General features: G+C 50.4%; 1 non-coding gene across 1 annotated transcript; it reads right to left on the bottom strand.

Annotated features, from left to right (window-relative positions):
* Window positions 1–18,107: 18,107 nt before the first annotated feature.
* On the bottom strand, window positions 18,108–18,180 carry Trnaa-ugc (transfer RNA alanine (anticodon UGC)). Its single transcript has one exon. It is a non-coding gene; the product is annotated as a tRNA-Ala (tRNA).
* Window positions 18,181–21,103: the final 2,923 nt, after the last annotated feature.

Genomic DNA, 21,103 nt, shown 5'->3' with positions numbered 1-21,103 from the left:
ATTCAACTCGTGCATTCGCTCGTTCTTCCTTTCAACTCGTGCATTCGCACTTTCACATTCTTCCCCTCGGGAAATGCGGGGAATTTTTTTCGGTGATGATTGGGTGAGGCACGAAAATTTGCTGAGTTTGCTGGATGGCGCTTCGCTCTGCGTGATGATGATGGTTCGTTATTGGAGCTTAAACCGTGGTCGGTATACCTATAGCGGAATTCACACTGCGACGTCGTCCCTCTTTGAAACACTGCGCTTTACAAGCTGTCCTGTCGTTTGCCAGGAAACGCTTCCGGTGCAAATGCTATAATGACCACAATGTACAGCGGCAAATTTTTTAGTAATATTGTGACAAGTATGTGGCGCTCCCCCCCTCCCCTCCCCCCCCCCTCCCCCCTTCGGCCCTAATCTTCGTTGGCCGCTAAGTTCGGTGGCCCCGCCAGGCTCTGTCGTGGGCAACATTGTACTGGGACGGCCAATAAACACCACCATGCAGAGCAGCTCGCGTCAGTCACCGTCACCAACAGCACGCAGCGGGTCGTCACTCGGCTGGAGGGTAGCGCGACCCTCCCACGTTTACGAATGCGGGACAAATCGTGAGACTGGCGACGAGGGAAGAAGCCCCACGCCTGCCGCCATTACCGCCGCCGCTGTACGGGACGCTCGAGCCGTTCGAGGGTGAAGGGTCCGCCTGGCCGGCCTACTAGGAACAAGTTGGCGTGTTTTTCCGGGCGAACGACATACCTGAGGCAAAACAGCGCGGCATTTTCCTGGCCAGCTACGGGACACACGTCTTCGGTCTCCTGCTCAAGCCGGCCACGCCTCATGACAAGTCGCTGGGTGATCTGCTCACGACGCTACGCTCGCACTTCAGCCCGGCCTGTCCACGTTAATGGAGCGCTTCCGCTTCAACAAACGGACCCACCGAGAAGGAGATACTTTAGGGTAGTTCGTCGCAGCGCTGCGAGGGTTAGCGAGTGGCTGCGCCTTCGGGGACCAGCTCGACTCGCTGCTCCGGGACCATTTCGTCTTCCTGACCCCTAGCTGGACGACGCCGTAAAGGCAGCGCTGGCGGTGGATGCTGCGGCCAAGGATGGAGGCGAGATAGCACGGGTGGCTGGCTCACCGTGGACGGAAGCGGCAGTGAACAAGATGGCGACACGACAGGCCTCGTTGCGGTAATGCCCCCCGCCCCCCCTCACAGTGGCAGTTCGCGCAAGCGGAGTGCTTCGCGTGTGGGAGATCTGGGCACATTGCTCGGGCGTGCCGAGGTGGGACGGTGAACGGGCAGAAGCAGCAGCCTGAGGCAAGCACATGTTCCACGCAAGCCTACGGCCATGGGAGCCGGCGCAAGGGTAGGCGGCGGGGACGTGCGGCAGCAGCTTCGGGTTCCTCAACGGATAGGCTTCGCGTCGTGACCAAAGAAGCGCAGATTTTTTACATGTGGCACACGGGCATACTTCAGTCGTGTGCCACCGTATATGCTGACCGTCGAAGTCTGCGGGCAACCCATTTCCGTGGAGCTGGACACAGGGGCCAGCGTGTCGGTCAAGGCCGGAAAAGTCTTCAAGCGCACGTTCCCTGGCGTGTCCGTCGAGGCGTCGGGAGCCATGCTGCGCAGCTACTCCAGAGAGCTCGCCCAGGTCGAGGGTCAAGCCCAAGTCAGCGTTTACCTTGGCGACAGGGAGGCAACCATGCCCCTTTACCTGACCAAGGGGTCGTCACCGACACTGCTTGGTCGTAACTGGATCCAGGCGTTGGGCGTGCGGTTCCCGGAGTACCAAGATGCAGCACATGTGGTGGAAGATGTCCCGAGCTTCCTGACCAAGTTCAAGGCCCAGTTGCAACACGGGGTGGGCACATTCACCGGCACGGCGGCGAGCATCCATGTCCCGGAGGGAGCCCGGCCTCGGTTTTTCAAGCCACACCCGCTGCCATTCGCCCTGAAGGGGTCACCCAGGAGCTGCAACGGTTGCAGCGAGACGACATCTTCGTGCCCGTCAAGTCGTCGGGGTGGGCTGCTCCCGTCGTGCCAGTCCTCAAGCAAGATGGCAGTGTTAGGATCTGCGGGGTCTTCAAGGTCACCATCAACCCCGTCGCTACCGTGGAGGAGTACCTGCTGCCCCGGATTGAAGATCTCTGGTCAGCTTTGTCCAGGGGACATAAAATCACCAAGCTCGACCTCAGAGATGCTTACCAGCAGCTGGTGCTCCAGGAGTCGTCCCGGAAGTATGTCACCATATCGACCACGCTTACCGTTCGGCGTGGCCTCAGCACCTGCCATTTTCAGAGGGAGATGGACAACATGTTCAGGGGCATGAGGCACGTCGCAGTGTACTTGGACGACATCCTGATGACCGGTACAGACGACGAGGACCACCTGCAGAACTTGCACAATGCGTCCTGGCACGTTTGCAAGATGCCGGGTTGAAGCTCAAGCAGGAGAAATGCATTTTCTTGGCCCCCAGCGTTGAGTACCTGGGACACGTCATTTCCCAGGCAGGTCTGGTCCCGGCACCCCACAAAATTGATGCTGTGCTCAAGGCGCCCAAGCCCCAGAATAAGAAGGAGCTGCAGAGCTACCTCGGGCTCATCAACTTCTACAGGAGTTTCCTGCCGAACCTGTCGTCCCATCTACAGCCGCTCCATCTTCTGCTTCGAGATGGGCAGCAGTTTGCCTGGAAGAAGGAACAGGACGTAGCCTTCCAGCACAGCAAGGAAGGCGGTTCCAGTGCAGGCATCGCCTCGAGTGGTGCGCTGGGCCTTGAGGCTTGCGGCCTACAGCTACCAGCTGGTCAAATGCCCGGGAAAGGACCTGGCATCTGCGGATGCCCTGAGCCGACTGCCCCTGCCGGAGGTGCCTGCTGCTGTTCCTGAGCGTGCCGAAGTGTTTATGCTGGAGCACGCTTACCCCGAGGTGCTGTCCGGATCGGCGGTGTCGCAGGCGACCAGCTGGGACCCAGTCCTGTCACAGGTGGTCAAGGCGGTGTCCCGAGGAGAGGAGTTGGCGGAGCGGACGTACAGCCACATGGCTGCCGAGCTGAGCCTGCAGCACGGCTGCCTACTGTGGGGTTCCAGGGTGGTGATTCCACAGAGCCTGCGGTCCAGATTCCTGCAGTTGCTGCACGCGGGTCATTCAGGCCTGGAGAAGACTAAGATAGTGGCCCTGTCCCACGTTTGGTGGCCTGGCCTGGACCAGTACATTCGCATGGTGCAGAGCTTGCAAGTCTGTTAGGAGAACCAGCGAGCCTCGCGTCATGTGGAGATCACCCCCTGGCCGTTCCCGGAGAGACCCTGGTCCCGCCTGCACGTAGATTTCAGGGGCCCCTTCAAGGGCCACTATTTCCTGGTGGTGGTGGACGCCTCCTCCAAGTGGGTGGAGGTACTGCCAGTCACCACGCCCTCGGCAGGAGCAACCATTGCGGCGCTGCGGCAAGTATTCGCAGCCCAGGTGTTGCCGGACGCCATCGTGTCCGACAACGGTACCGCTTCCGCCAGCGCGGAGTACCTGGACTGGCTGACGAAGAACGTTAGTATATCCGCCGGATGATGGTTCCGCCGCACGGTGTAAGAATATTCTTACACCGTGTTCCGCCGTAACACCCTGCGTCAAATGGTGCTGCCTAGAACCACTAAATAGGCTACGCTTAAGAGTAACGACACTGATAGATCCGGCAGCCATTTTGGTGCCTATAGCCAGGGTGGCCAGTTTTATGCGCCCGATTGTGGCCGACCTTGACGGGCGGAATTGGTCCTGACGCTGCCTGGCAACCATGGAAGCTGTGTTTACTTTTCGGGGATTTCGAGACAGCGCGCCCGTGCGACAGGGTCAGGCTCGGTTACTTCAGCGTAGCTTATTTAGTGGCTCTAGGCTATGCTAGATCCCCTAAATAAGCTACAGCCACTAAATAAGAACCGCTTTTCTAGTGGCTGTAGGTTACGTTAGGCCCCTGCCGTTCTTTTCCAGCGGGAAGTGAAGCAGGCGTTTTCCACCTTCCGGCCGATTGAAACAGCCCAGTACAGAGCAGCACGTCATCGCTACTCTGTCTGGGGCTTAAAAACTCCCTTTCAACATCTCATACAGCCGCACTGCACCCAGAAAATCACGATTTATCGACGAACGCGTGCATGCGGCAACACAGGGGCACCAAAATGTCGGCGCCCATGGGCATTCCGGGGTAAACAAATGTCACGTGACACGGTTCGACCAATGGCCGCTGTCAGCGGCATCCAACAGTGACAGAAAAGAGTGCCGGTATACTATGCAGAAAACTAAAGCTATAAAGCAATGATCAATAACCTCGGGACAGTACAGCGGTTTGAGATAGGTGGCGAGGCAGGGGAAGTGGTACGCGAATATGTCTACTTTGGCCAAGTTGTGACCCCAGATCCCAAATATGAGGCAGACATAATTCGAAGGATAAGAATTGGGTGGAGTACATTCGGCAGGCATTCTCCGGTAATGAATGGCAGCCTACCATTGTCCCTTAAGAAGAAAGTGTATGACAGCTGCATCTTACCACTACTCACCTACGGGGCAGAAACTTGGAGGCTCACGAAGAGGGTTAAACTTAAATTAAGGACGATTCAGCGCGCAATGGAACGATAGATGATAAGTGTAACATTAAAGGACTAGAAGAGAGCGGAGTGGGTCAGGGAACAAACGCGTGTTAAGTACATATTAGTAGAAATTAAGAAGAAATGGACGTAGGCAGGGCATGTAAAGCGAAGGCAAGATAACCGTTGGTCATTAAGGGTAGCAGAGTGGATCCCCAGAGAAGGCAAGCGTTGCAGGGAACGGCAGAAAGTTAGATGGGCAGATTCGATCAAGAAGTTTGCGGGGATAATTGGTCACAGTTAGCACAGGACCGGGGTAATTGGAGAATAATTAGAGAGGCCTTTGCCCTGCAGTGGGCATAGTTAGGCTGGTGGTGGTGATGATTATGATACTCTGAAACCTGATCTAGTGGCTCTCGTGCTGCCGAGCGGGAGCGCCGACCGGTGATTGGTTCAGCGCATTATCACGGTAGACAGCAGCGAAACAAACGAGGGTAGTTCGTACAGTTCGCATGCGCAGAACTATCTCGCCAGTGCAACCGTCGTATGCTAGACTGTTCCCGCAACCGCGACACAACCCCTTTCTGCTGGTTATCGGCTGCCCTGCCGTGAACAAGGCGCACCCGAAGTTGCTTTCACCAACTAGCAGTGAAGATAGCCGGTTGATTATAAGGGGGTCTGTCGTGCTTGAGAGAACAGCCTAGCAGTCGACGGTTGCACTGGCGGGATCGTTCTGCGCATGTGATGTACTCTTGCTCGTTTCGCCGCTTTCTTCCGTGATAAGGCGCTGACCCCCCTTGCCGGCCTACGCTCCCGCGATAGTATTAAAAAACCCGCCCGCATCTTCCCACGGGGGGAACTCGAGTAATGCGTCGCATCTACTCGAGTCAAGCAAAGCGTCACGTCAAGCGAAAGCCAAGCAAAGACGCCCTTGACTGAATTCCGAACGCGCGCTCCGCCGCTTATATACGTTGAGGGGACTGCGTAAGCCGGTCCCAGTCGATGACGACGTTGGCGTACTTGTAAAGCGGCGTGGACTCTCGGTGTTTGAGCCAAGCGCGGATGTTGCTTCGCCGGAGAACGGCACACCGGTTATATGCCCAGCGCGCCCGAAGGAGAGGAAACCGCGGGAGAGAGAGTGCCGGCCCCAGCGCGTCTGCCCCGGCTATGACGCAACGTGCCGCGGCTATGACGCAACACAATCCAACACAATCCACTTTAATCCAATCCAATCCAAATCCAAGCCAAGCCAAACCAAGCCAATCCAAGCCAATCCAATCGAATCCAATCCAATGCCCCTCGCGAGAGAGTGTTCGCTATCGCCTCGACGCGACGCGCATGCGCATGCGCAGTGAGCGTGTGGACGGCGCCGACGCCGACGCCGGACATCGTTGGACTAACAAATGCTCTGCATTTAAAAATTCGTAGGCTGTACCCACCACAGCAAAGCGAACTTGTACAGATTTGCTGTTTGCCCAAATTCAGGCGCCTGTAACCGAGCCCATCGCTGTGTACCGCACATGCCAGGTCATTGTTGTTACGTACGGTTCCGACCAAGTAAAACAAATCTTGGAACATGTATTTCTCTCTCGAGCGCTCTTTCTCTCTCACTCACTATGTGTGCCTGTGTGCGCACGGCGGTTGATTTTCTTGTTCTTCTGCTTTGGTTAACACAACAGCTTAATTGAGGATACACTTCTGTGGGACTGAAAGACTTATTAATTTTTTAAAGCGAAGCTTTATTTAGCTCTTCCAGGTTTTGAGGAGGCTGGACCAGTTTCCGTGAGCTTTAGTCGTTCGATTTGGCTGAGTTTGTGCGCCTCCACAAGTGAGCGCGTGCCTCGCGGCGACCACCGAGTTCTCGGATCGCGCCGTGGCTTTAGCAAGAAAAAAAAAAAAAAACCTCCAGCGCTGTCGTTAAGCGGTGCCGCGCATGTAAAGGAAACAAAAAACTCCAGCGCTAATGCTAAACGTGAAAAGACACCTGGCTTGGGAGAGGTCACCGCGGCATACGCATTCTCTAGAAGCCATTATGAATAATTGGAGACTCGGCTACGAGTGCGCCTATCCTTGCCAAACGGCTTGCAGATCCCGCCCCCGCTGCCCCGAGTTGATGACGAAGAACTGGTGTAATTCCCCAAGGAACATCACCATCATCGTCAGTCTACATTGCTAAGGATGACTTTGCATCCACCACTCGCCACAAAAACGACGACGACCTCTTCGATGCATATGACGACGGTTACCGCAGTGATACTGAAACTTTACTATATGTCCGGCAATGCTCACCTGCGACAGCTTCGCCATTCAAGTCTCAGGCGTGAGTGCAAGCTTCTCTGGTATTTTTTTTTTTTCGCCGGAATTAGAAAAACGGCCGCTGCGGCCGGGATTAAACCTATGTTCTTGGGTTCAGCAGTACAATCCCTAATCCGCGTAGCCGCCGCGGCGGAAACCACTAAAGCAGAAATAAGACAAATTACAGTTGAAGCTTCCTAACCCACCTCTTTTCTTTTCCGCTCGTACAATAATGCGCCAGCCCATTCACACCACTTTAAAATTAAATTAAAATAAAAAAAAACAACAGAACAACGCACAGCCCCCTGGAAGACGAAGCGGTTTTCTGCCTTTGGAACAGGTTAGTCACTGCGTTCGCAAAACGTTACTCAAGTTTCATCCGCGAAAAAAAGAACGATACTGTTAAACGCGCACAAGCTAAAAGGAACATGGTTGGGTCTTGGGAAGGCGTGGCGGTAATGACGTTACTGTAACTAAATTACGTTGGCGTCATAGAGGTATTGAACGCGGCGTTATAACTTAATTTTGTACAAACACCTTCTGTTTTCTCGGTGAGCTGGCTCGCTACGCCCGTACAGCAAACAAAATGTAATGAGGAGGTTGTGTCGCGTAAACAGGGTTCACGTCTTTTCCACCAGCTCGACGGTCTCAGCTGCTTGCTGTAGGGCCCTCACTGTATGTGCAATTAGCCAATTAGCAGATGAATAAAAGCGCGTTAGCTCCATGGGCGTTGCCTCTTGAAAGCGACATTTCCTTCCACGCTTTACCGACCACAATCTGTGCGGCAAATTAATGCCATGGGTATGTGATACATTTGCCGTAAAAAAAAGCAGTGTTTCTACCCTGTGGAGTGATTTTACATGAAGCGGGAGACTGAACACACCAAAAAATTATATATATATATATATATATATATATATATATATATATATATATATATATATATATATATATATACAGTGGTACTTCGATAATCCGACTTTCAAGGGACCGCGAAAAAGCGTCGCATGACCGCGGTGACGGTGCGTGTAAATGTGCCGGCCTAGTAAACGGTCTCACGCGGCACGTGGGCTAAGAACTAATTTAAACTACTATATTTAGCGCGTTCTCGCGTGGATAGCGAACGTTTTGCTGAAATCCCAACTTTAAAAAAGCAACGCCTATGTTATGCCCCCCTCCTCTTCATGGCGTCCAGCTAGCGCGCCAGCCAAGCGCCGCGCGCTACGCGTAATAAGGCCGACGTGGTCGAGCAAATTGAGAGGAGAAAATGCGAGTGTGAAACGGTCAAGGCAAAGCGAAACGAAGGATAGTACAAGGTCGAGGTGAACAAGAAGCGGCATTGCCGTACATGGTGGAGACACCCTTTGAACGGTCCCGTGCCGTCGCTATTGGGTCATAGTGCTCAAGACATAGCTGTATACCTGTTTTCGTTTCCCACAAGACCCAGGAACGCGAAATAAATAAGATAATTCAACCTTCGCGAGCAAACCATGTTGCGGCGAAAATTACAGCGCTGTCTTGCTACAGTGACTTGCTGCGACGGCTAGCCAGAGCCAGAGAGTCACCTAAATTTTTGCGGTGCCAACGGGTACGTGTCTCCTACCGGTCGACGCTGCTGCACCGTCAAACGGGGGTTAAGAACAAAGAACGTCAGGACGAGGCGGCGAAGCGGTGTGAAATATGGGAAAAGCGCTGGTTTATCCGCGCCAGGGTCCGTCGTATGAAGCGAACCGCGTGCACCCGAGCGTCATACCATCAGGGTTTTTAACGCATTGTCTCTATCGGGAGTTTGCCGGGACCGCGGTGATCCGTCTTAAGAAGCGGGTCGTCGTAAGTCCGGGCTACGTATAAGCGGGGTTCCACTATATATATAGAACGACAATACGAAGGGGTAACGAACTGAAAGATTTATTAACGTTTCGGCATGGGGCAAGCCTCCTTCAGCATAAAACCGAACGTCGAGAAACCTAGCTTATAAAACATCAGGAGCCAATCACAGTAAACACGGTGACACGTGTTGTGTAGGGCGGGATGAAAACAGTTGATGAAGCCCTTCGACAATATTGTTGGGTCCCTGTGTACATTGAACGTGCATCTTTTTCGGTTTAAATAAATGAAATTCGAACTGCAAACATGATGGCTATATATCAAGGCGAAGAAACTTTTATAGTGACATGGCACTCAGACGAAAAGAGAATGTGGTAGCCGCACGAGAGACACAAAGAGAAAGAATGGAAAAAAGACAAGAATACAGTGGAAAGTAAGAGTTAAATACCGTACTTACCCGATTCTAACGCGCACTTTTTTTCCGAAAAAATAGGTCGAAAAATCGCATGCGCGTTAGAATCGGATACGAAACCAAAACTGCCGAAACAGCGGAAATTTCATCCCACCCATCGCCATCTGAAGATGGCGCCAAAGCTTTTAACAACGATTTTTCGGAGGCAGGAAGCCATAGAGTTTCTTACAGTATACTTACTAAGAAACTCTATGGCAGGAAGCATAAGCACCTAGGCTTTTCTATCGGCGTTCACACAAATCGTCAAATCGTTCCACTTGCGGGCTTGATAACAGCAATGGCAGCAGCGGCTCTCACGCGTTCAAAACGAGCAGTCGGCTGAAGCGTGCGCCTCTGGAGAAGCTCGGAGGATGGGCGTGCGAGGCGTGGGCCACGATCGCATCGACCATGGTTGAACGTTCGTTGACGGCACCGAGGACGAGATGTTGTGGTCAGCGGAGAGCGACGGGGAGTGAGATGTGAGATTACTTCGGGAAAAAAAAATCGCCCGTTTCTCTCGCATTCGTTTTTCTTGCTCACAAAGTTCCGTGCGCGTTACAATCGGAGGTGCAAGTTTTTCGGGTTTTTTGCCAAGAAAATCGGGTGCGCGTTAGAATCGTGGGCGCGTTAGAATCGGGTAATTACGGTAGTTACAGATAAAGAGAGAGGAAGGGAAAGATGGAAACAACGGGATAATCATTCCACTAAGCAACGTTGTCAGCATGATATATGCAATGCAGAGCGACAACAAGCAAACAAACAATGCAATACGGTGACATTTGAACATTCACCCATTTGTAAGCAATGCGGTAAAGTTGTGATCACTTGATACTGGAGCTAGGATGGAAAAAATGCTGATTTGGGGCACGTGCGCAACTGTGTACACGTTTGCCGATACACACTGTAAAAATATTTATGCAAACAACAATATGAAGATTACACAGAGACCAGTTTCAGTGCGACAAGAAAGCCAGCGCGCGAATGCTTTCGCTTAAGCCCAATTCATAGGTTTTAATTTGTGAACGAGATACGATTCCCTGACATATCCCTATCATGATGTGAGCGGAAACGGGATTCAAGGATTGTTGCTTTTATGTTTTTGAATGAGTGACCGATTACATTAATATGTTGGAATAACGGCATGTTAGGAAGGGTCTTCATATGCGACTTGTGATTGTTGAGGCGAAATTTGGAAGACTTCCGTACATTCGAGCAAATAGAGAGTTTTAGCTGACCGTTTTCAACGGTCCGCTCCGGTATCGGCGGCCGCTCAGCGCAACCGGAGCCAATGCCGCTCACTGCCAAGGGCTGCACGCATGCGCAATCGCGCTCCCGCTTGCTATCGGAGCGGAGCGAACCGTGAAAAACAGTCAGCTAAAACTCGCTAATAAATCACGTTCTCGGTGTCGCAAGTAAAATTACCGTTTATGTTTACTGTCAGAATTGGAAGCTGTACTGCTAGGTGAGGCAGATGTCGTCATATGGGAGCAAATTTGGCATCGCGGTTTTTGACAGGGCTCGCAGCCAATGTAAGATGGGCGAGTGGTCTTAGGCGAGGTGAGTGAATCGCGTAGGTTTGCTGATCGCCGATAAACTACGCGAGGTGGATCTTGAAAAATGCTTTGGAGCCGCTAGCTTTGCATGAGTATGTTACGATGCTTTCGAAGAACTGATGTTACTTTAGGGGCTGACGATGAATAACTGAGAACCAGATTAGTGGTTTGCTGAGTGCGAGGCTGCCTCGTCGGGAGTAAAAGTGCGTTGCGATCAAGCTTGCTTGCGCGTTTCACTGTGTCGTCAATAATCTGTAGGGGGAGGGGTATATTTGTCTAGTCAGGGCGGCACTGAGTACCGCGCAGTGTTGATTCAACTCGGATTCTTGCGAGCATATTTTTTTAAAAACGAACCGCTTGGCTCTAAAGTATGCTAGTTTTATTGTGTTTTACATGGCTGGTTCCGAAGTGGAGGTACTGATGGCGGTCTGTGGGCTTTCTATAAAGGTTTGTAGTTAAAAAATCTCGCATTGTAAATTTGTCATCACAACTACGGCCTCAAAATGTACAGTATGTGTATATATGTACATAGCTTATTAATAACCAATTAATAACAAGAGGGAGGCTGAAGACACCAGAGGTGAGAGTCTCCATTAGTCTGAAGAAGGCACAAACTTGCCGAGCTTCCTTGCTTTCCTTTACTTCACTCTGCCAACCTCCCTTGCGCTGATTTATGACCACGCCCATGACTGCCATGGCTGTCTTCTTCCGTGGTGTGACGCTACGTGATGAAGTCTACAGCCAATGCGCAAACATCATTCAATTGAGTACAAAGTTCACGTCCACTCGTGTTTTAGGACAGCGGAAAATGCGTGGTGCAACGCAAATTTACGTTTCCTGTAGTTTGGCAATAATTACGAAACCATTTTTTTTTATTCCGCTGTCGTTGGTCTTTGTCAAGCAAAAATACAGCTTTTCTTTCTGTTACATGTTCGCCTTCCATTTTCTGTGATGATGCAAATAATTCTTTGCCTGCTAATTCCTGTTTTATATGTGCACAGTCTGCGGTAACGTTCCATTCACGCGCTAATTACTCTGAGAAGCCAAAAAGTAATTATTTATTTCCTGTCATTACTGCCTTGCGGGAACTAATTTCTGGAAAGACCGTTGTGGACTCGCCAAAGTACGCAGGCCATGGACTTGCGCGGGTTTAGGACGGCTGGCACGTTGTGACGTTCACATTCCCTTAGTTATTTCCCGCAGGCGTAGCTCATCGTCTTCCCGCCTTTCATCCGTCTTCATCAATTACAGTTTCCTGCGCATAGCACAGTGAACTGGAGTTCAGTTCCGGTCTCGTCAGCCTCCTCCCTCTTTTCCGCTCCGTCATTTCTCTCTCTCCTCTCCCTCTTGCAAAATAAGCCCTTGAAGACCTTTTTGTAAATTTTGTGGGTTGTCAGCCGAAACATGCCTGGTGTACGAAGTATAGTCCTTCACAGAAGCTTCCATTGATTTCCTGTTTTCTTTCCTAAGAGAGAAAGTGTCCATGTGCTTGGCGCTCTCGCGAGGCAGAAAACTTTCGTCAGTGGGTCTCTAAGCGGTCAAGTCTATAATCACGCCGAAATCGATGCTGACGAGCCCGCGCGACCGAGCTGGGAGTTCAGAAGAATTAACGCCGTTACGACTCCCGCCAAGAGCTGGATACTCGCCGGCCTCTCGGCCCGCACTCTGAGCGACGCTCGAGCGAGCCGTTCTTGACACCGAGCTCATACCCAGGCCTCGTCGTTACCCGACGATGGCGACATTCCGGGTCAGCCACGTCCGAGGCCGCCTCCCGTCGCCCCTTTCCACCCGCAAAACCCGCTCCCGCGCCTCGACCGCTGGCGGTGACCGTTAATTAGCTTTCCGTTAGCTGTACCACTGACCCTCCCTCTCTCCCCCTCCCAGTAGACGTCGCGCTCCCGTATCATGGGCTTCGCTCGGAAGGCCGCGAAATGGGCTGCGGCCGCAGTCCAGACCAACGGGCCGCGCCGAGGCCTTCCGAGCACTCCCGCGCTGATTGATACTCCCGCTAATAGTTTAAGGCCGAGTCTTAATTACGCCGCTCTCGGCGGCGCCTCTCGGAGTGCGTGCTTCGGGATGGCCGACTGCACTGGACGCCCCCGTCTGCTTTTTGCTTTTGGATGCGGACGAGAGCCGAGACACGGAAGTTCGTTTGAGGTCGTCTGCAACGCTTTCTCTACTTCACGCGACACGCATCTGCTTCTGTCGTCTTCATCTGCATAGCAGTGCAGAAGCTAAAGAAGAGTTACACGCGAACTGTGAAATGCGGAGCCGATCGGATTGTAATTTATCTACGTGTGTTCTGTTTGTCTTCGCCGAGTCGTGATGGCACTTGGCCATTTGACGGCGCGCCTTGCATACTATACCTCGAGTTGACTATCCAACTTAAACTATCGGCCGTTTTCTCGTGCCATAAAAAATTTTTTCTTATCAACCTACCCCTGCCACTCAACAAAGGTATGTAATATTTGAAGGCGATACACCGTTTAATGATGACTCAGAAGTTTATAGAACATAAAGGCCATCGTCCTGATTGACGCGGTGGGGTTTGCGATGGCAGTTCGAAAACAGTTGTGTGACAAATTTGTGCTGCTGCTGCTGCTGCTGCTGCTGCTGCTGGAACGCGCTTTTCGGCAGAGCCAGGCGAGTGAACAACTCACGCCAGAAACAACAACAGAAGTTTTATAAGAGGCACTCCTCTCGAAGATAACTGTGCTCCACGCGCATGCGCTCTTGGCACTACACTCAAAAACACCGCTTCGCGTAGCCACAGTACTCCCCCCCCCCCCCCTCCGCCCCCCCCCCGCCCCAGCGATTGCGCGAACAATGGGCGAACTCGGACGACACGTCATCTCTCTTACGTAATCCCTCTCCCGCTACCCTTTCCCCCCCTTTCTTATTACTCCCCGCCACTCTGTCCACTTCAGCCGAGGCTTCTCGCGGCAAACAGCGGGCAATGACGACAGGTTTTTGGTAATCTACATTGATACTCCTAGAGCAGAAAAACTCGTATTTAGGGCGTGAAGCGTTAAACGAAGGTACAGCCTCCCTTCTTAATTTTTAATAATATAGCGGGAGCGACGACCGCTCGGCATGTCAGCGCCTTATCACGGTGTTCACCGGCGAAATAGGCGAGAGTAAGCGCACGCGCATAGAACAATCTGCTGTGTGGAGCGTCTTCTGCTACGCTGTTTCCTTGAGAGTGGTACACCCCCTGCCACTGCATCTGAATGACTTTGTTCACGAGAAACCGTGGTTATTTGAAGCGCGTGCGCATATCAATTGTGTGTTTGATTTTTCTTTCGGATCACTTGGCCCGCATTACGTGAGGAATGCCACTGAAATATAAATAAAAGTAAAACAGGACGGTTTTTTTGGCCGGGATGACCGCAGGCGAAATGTGATACGATAAGGGAAAAATCTGATGAAAATAAAATATTGTGCCCCACGCTGTCAAGCTACCTTTGTCGGTAGCGAAACGGCCTTGCAAGCATAGGCGTGCGCACAGGGGGGGCAGGGGGGGCGGCCGCCCCCCCTAATCATCTGAAGGGGGGCGCCGAATTTGCCCCATACCTTGCCGATGTAACACATGAAAGTACAAATTTCTGCTCAGAAATATTTTGTACGTGTTGCAGTTCCATCGCACTGAAATAAAAATTTTATAACCATTCCTCTGCACTGCGTTCGGACCGCTAGGCCTTCAGTGGGAAGAGGTCGGGAGTTGGTGTAAGGGTGGGGGTGGGGGGGTGGGGGGGTGGGGGGGGCGCAGCGGTAAGACTTTGCCTCCCCTAATCTAGAACTCTGCGCACGCCTATGCTTGCAAGACAAGAAACGCAGGGGGTGTGTTGTCCTGAGGAGAACAGCGGAGCAGACGAAGCTTCACACAGCAGATAGTTCTATGGGCGTGCACGTACCCTCGCCTATTTCGCCCGTGAAAACCGTGATAAGGCGCTGACATGCCGATCGGTAGTCGCTCCCGCTACATTATTAAAAATTTGGGAGGCTGTACATCTAGTTTTCCAGCATGCATCGAAATGTCGTACAAACGACCTTCTTGCCGCCTTCATTGCTTACACTGTTGTAATTTTGTTACGTACCAATGTAATTACCTAACAAGTCTTACATAGTATTCAACAAGAACCACTTTATAAACCCTGAGTCACATCCAATTGTAGCAGCGACTTCCATCAAAATAGCGCCAGCTGCAAGGGTGCAGGCGTTCAATGGATGTCGTCGTTGGTGGCTGCAGCCATCAAGTTAGTCGCCGTTGGAACACTGTACACTTGCCGTCAGCGAACGCTCCCAGTGGACCCCACATTGTCTAGAGGCATGGGGTAGGTTTGTACTGGTGCCACTATACGCTCTAGACTGTAATGAACAAGTGTAAGAAAGCCTTGCTTACATAATACTAGCGCTGGACGTCGGTTACAAATTTTTGTCCGATCGGCTGGCTTCAATCGGTGAATAGATCGATAACTCGGTCACGTTGACTTAGAAAGAAAAACGACTACACATAATATTTTATTGATACTCATAATAATATAATAATAAAAATAGGATCAATATGTTCGTCGGCTTCTTCGCAGACACTTCAAATGAGGTAAGCAGGTAACCATCATGGAGCTGATGTGGGCGAGAGAGCTTTTCATCGCGTACGTCATTCGCACTATTTGTGGAATCGCAGAGGACACCTGTTAATCGTGGTTTTCTTACACCATAGATAGTTTACAGAACGGCCAAATGATGGGAATGCCCGCTTGCAGATTTTTGTACCGTGTAAATTTGTATTAATAGCAGCAATTTTCTCGTTTGCCTTGGCTATAATCTTCTAGGTTTAATCACTATCAGCTCTGAGCATACTTGCACCGTTTTCTGTTGTAACATCAGGCGGGTTGTTTGAACTCGAATATGATTCTCGACACGCTCGTGCACAATTTCAAAGCGGCACCCTTGAGTTAGTTGGTTCACACATGACTTCAACCGGTCGAAAAAATTCATCGCGACTAAAACATTAATCGATCATTTGACCACCCCTACAAGATACTAAAAGTCAGATAATGGCGACGTTTCTTCAGTACACGAAAAAAACTAACACGGGCAGAGTGCAGAAAGAAACAAGAGCTGTCTGACTTCTGTTCGTGTTAATTTTTCTATCTCTGAAGGAAATCCGTTAGGGAACACTGAACAGCACGAACCCATGCTTTTCTGAGAATGGTGCATTGTCGCGCGGCTCAATTTGTCAGGAAGATGATATCTTTCTGTCCAAGGAATCGCGTAAAGTTCTGCGAAACTTTCCCGATTCCTAGAAAGTTCACGTGTCACGCTTTGGCAGCCTGCCAAACCAAAGCGCATGTCCCAAGTCACAGTTAGGCATCCGGTGTCAGCCCGTGATCACCGCATTAACAGAAGCAATCGTTAGTCGCACGTCCATTGGCGGCAGTCTTGAATTCGATGGAGAGCGCGGAGCAAACGGATCGACCCGCAGGACGGACACGATGGACAACGGCCCTGCTAATGGAGCCCAACTTCTGCAAACAAAGCCCTTTCGTCGATTGCTGACCAGCGCGGTAAATTTTGTTGATAAAGTCGACTGACGCCAGCCCAGAAACACAAAGCACACGGATGAAATGTCCGCGGGAGCTCCGGTTAGATTAGTCCCGTCGCTCCCTTCCCATTCATTGCACCAGCCTCTGGCTTTGTCATACTCTTGTTAGCGATTGTTCTTTGTCTGGATGTGAGATTTGTTCTCTTTGAACACCAGCATTCAACTCGCATACACTCACTCATGATAAGCACGGACAAATATCCTTTAACTTCTAAATTTACCGCGCGTAGAGAGAGAGAGAGAGAGAGAGAGAGAGAGAGAGAGAGAGAGAGAGAGAGAGAGAGAGAGAGAGAGAGAGAGTTTAGGGGAAAGGGCGATGTTAGCCGAGCCGTCGCGCTGGCTTGCTACGTCATATGATCAGAAGCAAAAGAAAAAAGAGAGAAACATAATTATAAAATAAAAAGGTGTGGGATGACGCGCTCAATATTCTCAGTACACATAAACTGAAGCCTTTCACAAACGCTGCCCAATCATGTGCTCTGAAGAAACACCGAGAGAGCTTTTGTTGCATGTGTAGATTGGCCGGGACCCAACCATTGCAAGGACCCAAAACAACCATCAAGTCCCGCTTCAAGCGGTCTGCACAAAGATAATATGAGTATCTGTCTGCGCACGATGTACTTTGAGAACAGACATAATGCAGCTGGACAGCGAATTGCTTCGCGACTGCAACTGTGACTCTAAATTTAGGTAGCCGCGATGGTGGTGCGGGCTCTTTTGAATAATGGGAGCGAACATGCGACTGGTGTCACCTCGTTCCAACAACTACGAACAGAAGGGAATACATCCCGACATGATGCCTGCTTACTTGCTTTCCTACGCCGGATTAGCATTTTCGGATGGCCGGAAAGTCCATCCCTCGAGCGTACCAAATCTCTTGCGGCGTATTTTCGGGTAGCTTTTCACTTCATTCCGCGGCTGAGAAGTCGCATAAATTCTTTCTACCGACTACTACCGGCAATGTCATTCCCCCTCGCTCGAGCTCGTGCAATACGTTTTCTCGCATCGTAGAGTCCGCGTAAATAGCATCCACACATGTTCTGACGGCCCGGAAACTGTCACACAATACGCGGTAAATGCTGTCTTTGCGCTACGTCGTTACTGCATGAACCGTTTCTCGCGCCGCGATTAGAATTTCAAGCGACATCTTGATCTCTGCTGCGGCTGACAATGCCAAAGGAGAAACTGCACTTCTTCGAGTTTCCGAGCCAAGCCGAAGTGGCTGCTTTTTCGTCTCGACGTCTCCCTCATTGTCATGCAACGCACAGAACCATTTACAGCCGACAACGAGGCTCTGAGAGGGAGCAAAAACGTGTTTGCAGCCACTCCTGCAAACCAGCGGGTGCAAATGATGAGCATAAAAAGGCGCCGTGTCCAAACTTGGGAGTTGTGCGGCTCAGTCAAAAACGCAGGGCTCTCACCGCTGTGCGAACAAGCCCACGGAACGTAATGTTGGTGTCCTAGTTTACAGTTGTTCCTACTGATTACGTCCCTCTCATTGTAACATTAAGCGTACCGTGTATTGAGCTCTTACCAACCACGTTGGGCAAATCAGTTCGATTGGATAATTCGGTACGTATAAACGATTTAAATACAAGAAAGTTGGCGTGAAATCTTCTGTCGAACCAGCTGTAGGACTGGTACTGACAGTCGATGGATATCGCGCACACGCACACACACACAATATATATATATATATATATATATATATATATATATATATTAGAAATAAGGGTTGGCAGTCAAGAAAACCTCGGAAAGCAAAAGGGAGGATATGGTAGGTAATTGAAACAGATAAAGAATTTGGAAAGAAAGTGGAGAAGAAATGCCCGCCAGGTGGGATCCGAACCCACGACCTCCAGAATGCAGGTCTGGTGCGATAACCACTACGCTACCGGCGGGGCTATTTTTCCCCTCCACTTTCTGGGGTATTTATGTCAATGTAATATTTTCCTGTGCTTGGGGGTGGTAGCCAGCGCCACTCCGACTTCTCGGGGTGAAGGGGACCTTCTTTTTAACCCCCGGGCCGTGTCTCGAGTGTCTACGACATGTCGAGAGTAGTCGACCAGCGTTGAACCCTCTTCAGCTCCCTATGGCACCAAGACTGCCAGAACAGAGGCCCTCGCTATGCATGTAGCGAATCAGAATAGGAAATGAAGGGCTCGTTGAAATAAGACAGAAATAAGGGTTGGCAGTCAAGAAAACCTCGGAAAGCAAAGGGGAGGATATGGTAGGTCATTGAAACAGATGAAGAATTTGGAAAGAAAGAAAGTGGAGAAAAAATGCCCGCCAGGTGGGATCCGAGCCCGCGACCTCCAGAATGCCGGTCTGGTGTGATTACCACTACGCTACCGGCGGGGCTATTTTCCTCTCCATTTTCTGGGGAATTTCCGTTGAGGTATTTTTGTTTCCTGCGCTTTGGGGTGGTAGCCAGCGCAACTCGAACTACTCGGGGTGAAAGGGACTTTCTTTTTAACCCCCGGGCCGTGACTCGAGTGTCTACTCTACGACATGTCGAGAGTGGCCGACCAGCGTGTGAACCCTCTTAAAGGCCAACTGCACTCAAATTTTCGACAACTTAAAAATAACGTCACCTAAAAGTTCATATAAAAAGGGTGCGAAATGCAATATACTGCGCTTCAAACATCAACGCGCGCGACGCAAACGGCTCGCGACATTCGCGTTTTCGGAACCGAAACTGAATAGAAAAGGCGGCCATAGCGGCGGCCGGACGTGACGTACGTGAGGGAACGGAAGCACCGCGCCAGAGCCGCCTTCAAATGCGCGTAGTAGCGCCGCGTTTCGCTTTTTTATTTCCACAGAAGAACTTCCACTAACGTTTGCCCATGATAATGGAGTTGGCCGCAATTCCGGCATCCCGTTGCTATCGATCGAGATGACGTAGACCGCCCGACAGTAATTTTTTCCATCATAATAACTGCCGGAATAGCAATTTTTGGCATTGCAAGTAGAAAACGGACCCTGAGTTACAAAGCTATTTGCTCGTATACGATATCGAAAAGTAGCTTTTATTATAGCCGACCCCTCGGCTATCACGTCGCCCTCTCTGAAGGGAACAAATCGCACGCGGGCGGAGATAAATCACTATTTCTACTATACATTGCATGCAAACAGCTTCGTGAATATCGGCCCAGTATTTTTTCCCCGGTGTGCACATCGAGAATCGAATTATAAAAGGGATCTGAAACTATAAGCCCGCCTCCAGAGCTAAATGACGCACTAAAACACGAAGACACTTCCTATCTACCGCTGTTTCCTACTTTAACCAGAGACAGGTACTGTTTAAAACGTTTTACTTTCAAATAAACTAAATCTAACGCTCAAAGTAATACTTCACTTGGGAATCGAACAAAAATATAATCTTTTGTTTAGGAGAGGAGCAGTTTAGTTTTTGCACTTCCCAAATACGACGGCCAATATTTCTGCGGGTGTATTTGTTACTACGTGAAAGGCTGATTTTGGTTCACTTAGCTAGGGAGACAAAAGTCGCACAAATGTTTATAGCCGCGTGTACAAGAACTCTACTTGGGTCGTAAAACTTTTGGAAATGTCTAAAGGATAAAGGTGGCGTTGGGCCAGCCCAAATGAGGCCAATATTCGACGCGGAAGTGCAAGTGGTCTATAATTTATAATATATCTTTTTTTTTCTGTGGAAAATGCAATAGGAATGACAAATGTAAGGCAAGTGCTCCTTTCGCGCTATTTTTTTTTTTTGAGTAAAAATATTATTTTTAAGTAAAAAGAGTTTTGCTAACTCCAACACGTTCCCCAGCGCCTGAATAGGTTTAGGCTTCTAAACATTTTTTTTTTTGCATTGAGAAATATGGGGGATATTACTGCCTATGCGGTTAGTTTAAACATTTGATAGCGACGCCGGTACAGCGCGCTGGTGTAGCAGAGAAACCCCAGGCGAACGCATCCCTGCGCCCGGCGGAGCGCCCTGCAAGTCGCCGGAGAAGCGCGAGCTTCACGGGACAGGTTCCCCAACCTCCGTCACAGGCCGCTCGGAACTTGTTACGGCGACTCTCCGCCAGGTGCTAACGTCGTCTGCTCGGAGGTACTTTGAACGGGGGTACCTAGCGCTCTCTGTGACTACGAAGCTAAGGATTTCGCCATGGTGATTTTAAGAGCGTAGACTACTTATTTGGACAAAAAAAAATTTTGAGTGCAGTTGGCCTTTAAGCTCCCTATGGCACCAAGACTGCCAGAACAGACGCCCTCGCTGGCTACCACCCCCAAACGCAGAAAAAAAAAAACTACCTCAACATAGATACCCGGAAAGCGTAGAGGAAAATAGCCCCGCTGGTAGCGTAATGGTCATCGTACCAGGCCGGTATTCTGGAGCTGGTGGGTTCGGTTCCCACCCCCACCCGGCGGACATTTTTTCTCCATTTTGTTTCTTTCCAAATTCTTTATCTGTTTCAATGACGTACCACCATACACCGGCAAAGTTGGCCCGGCTCACTCAAACTCACTCACAATTTTTTTTTTCGAATCACCACTCACTCAAACTCAGACTCAATGCTGAGCAGCACATCTGCGCTCACTCAAACTCAAACTCACATTGAGCGCAAAACTCAGAACTCACTCGGACTCAAAACTCAAAATGTACTCAAAACTCAACATGTACTCAAACTCAAAGTGAACTAAAAACTCAAAATGTACTCAAACTCAAAATGTACTCAAAACTCAAAATGTACTCAAACTCAAAATGGACCCAAAACTCAAAATGTACTCAAAACTCAAAATGAACTCAGAACTCAAAATGGGCTGAGAACTCAAAATGAATTCAGAACTCAAATG

This window comes from Haemaphysalis longicornis, unplaced genomic scaffold, assembly GCF_048455015.1.
Source record: "Haemaphysalis longicornis isolate Haplotype H1 unplaced genomic scaffold, Haemaphysalis longicornis Haplotype H1 scaffold_7, whole genome shotgun sequence".
NCBI classification, from domain to species: domain Eukaryota; kingdom Metazoa; phylum Arthropoda; class Arachnida; order Ixodida; family Ixodidae; genus Haemaphysalis; species Haemaphysalis longicornis.
Note: the sequence above shows the minus strand (reverse complement) of the source record. Positions and strands in the feature narration are given on the sequence as shown.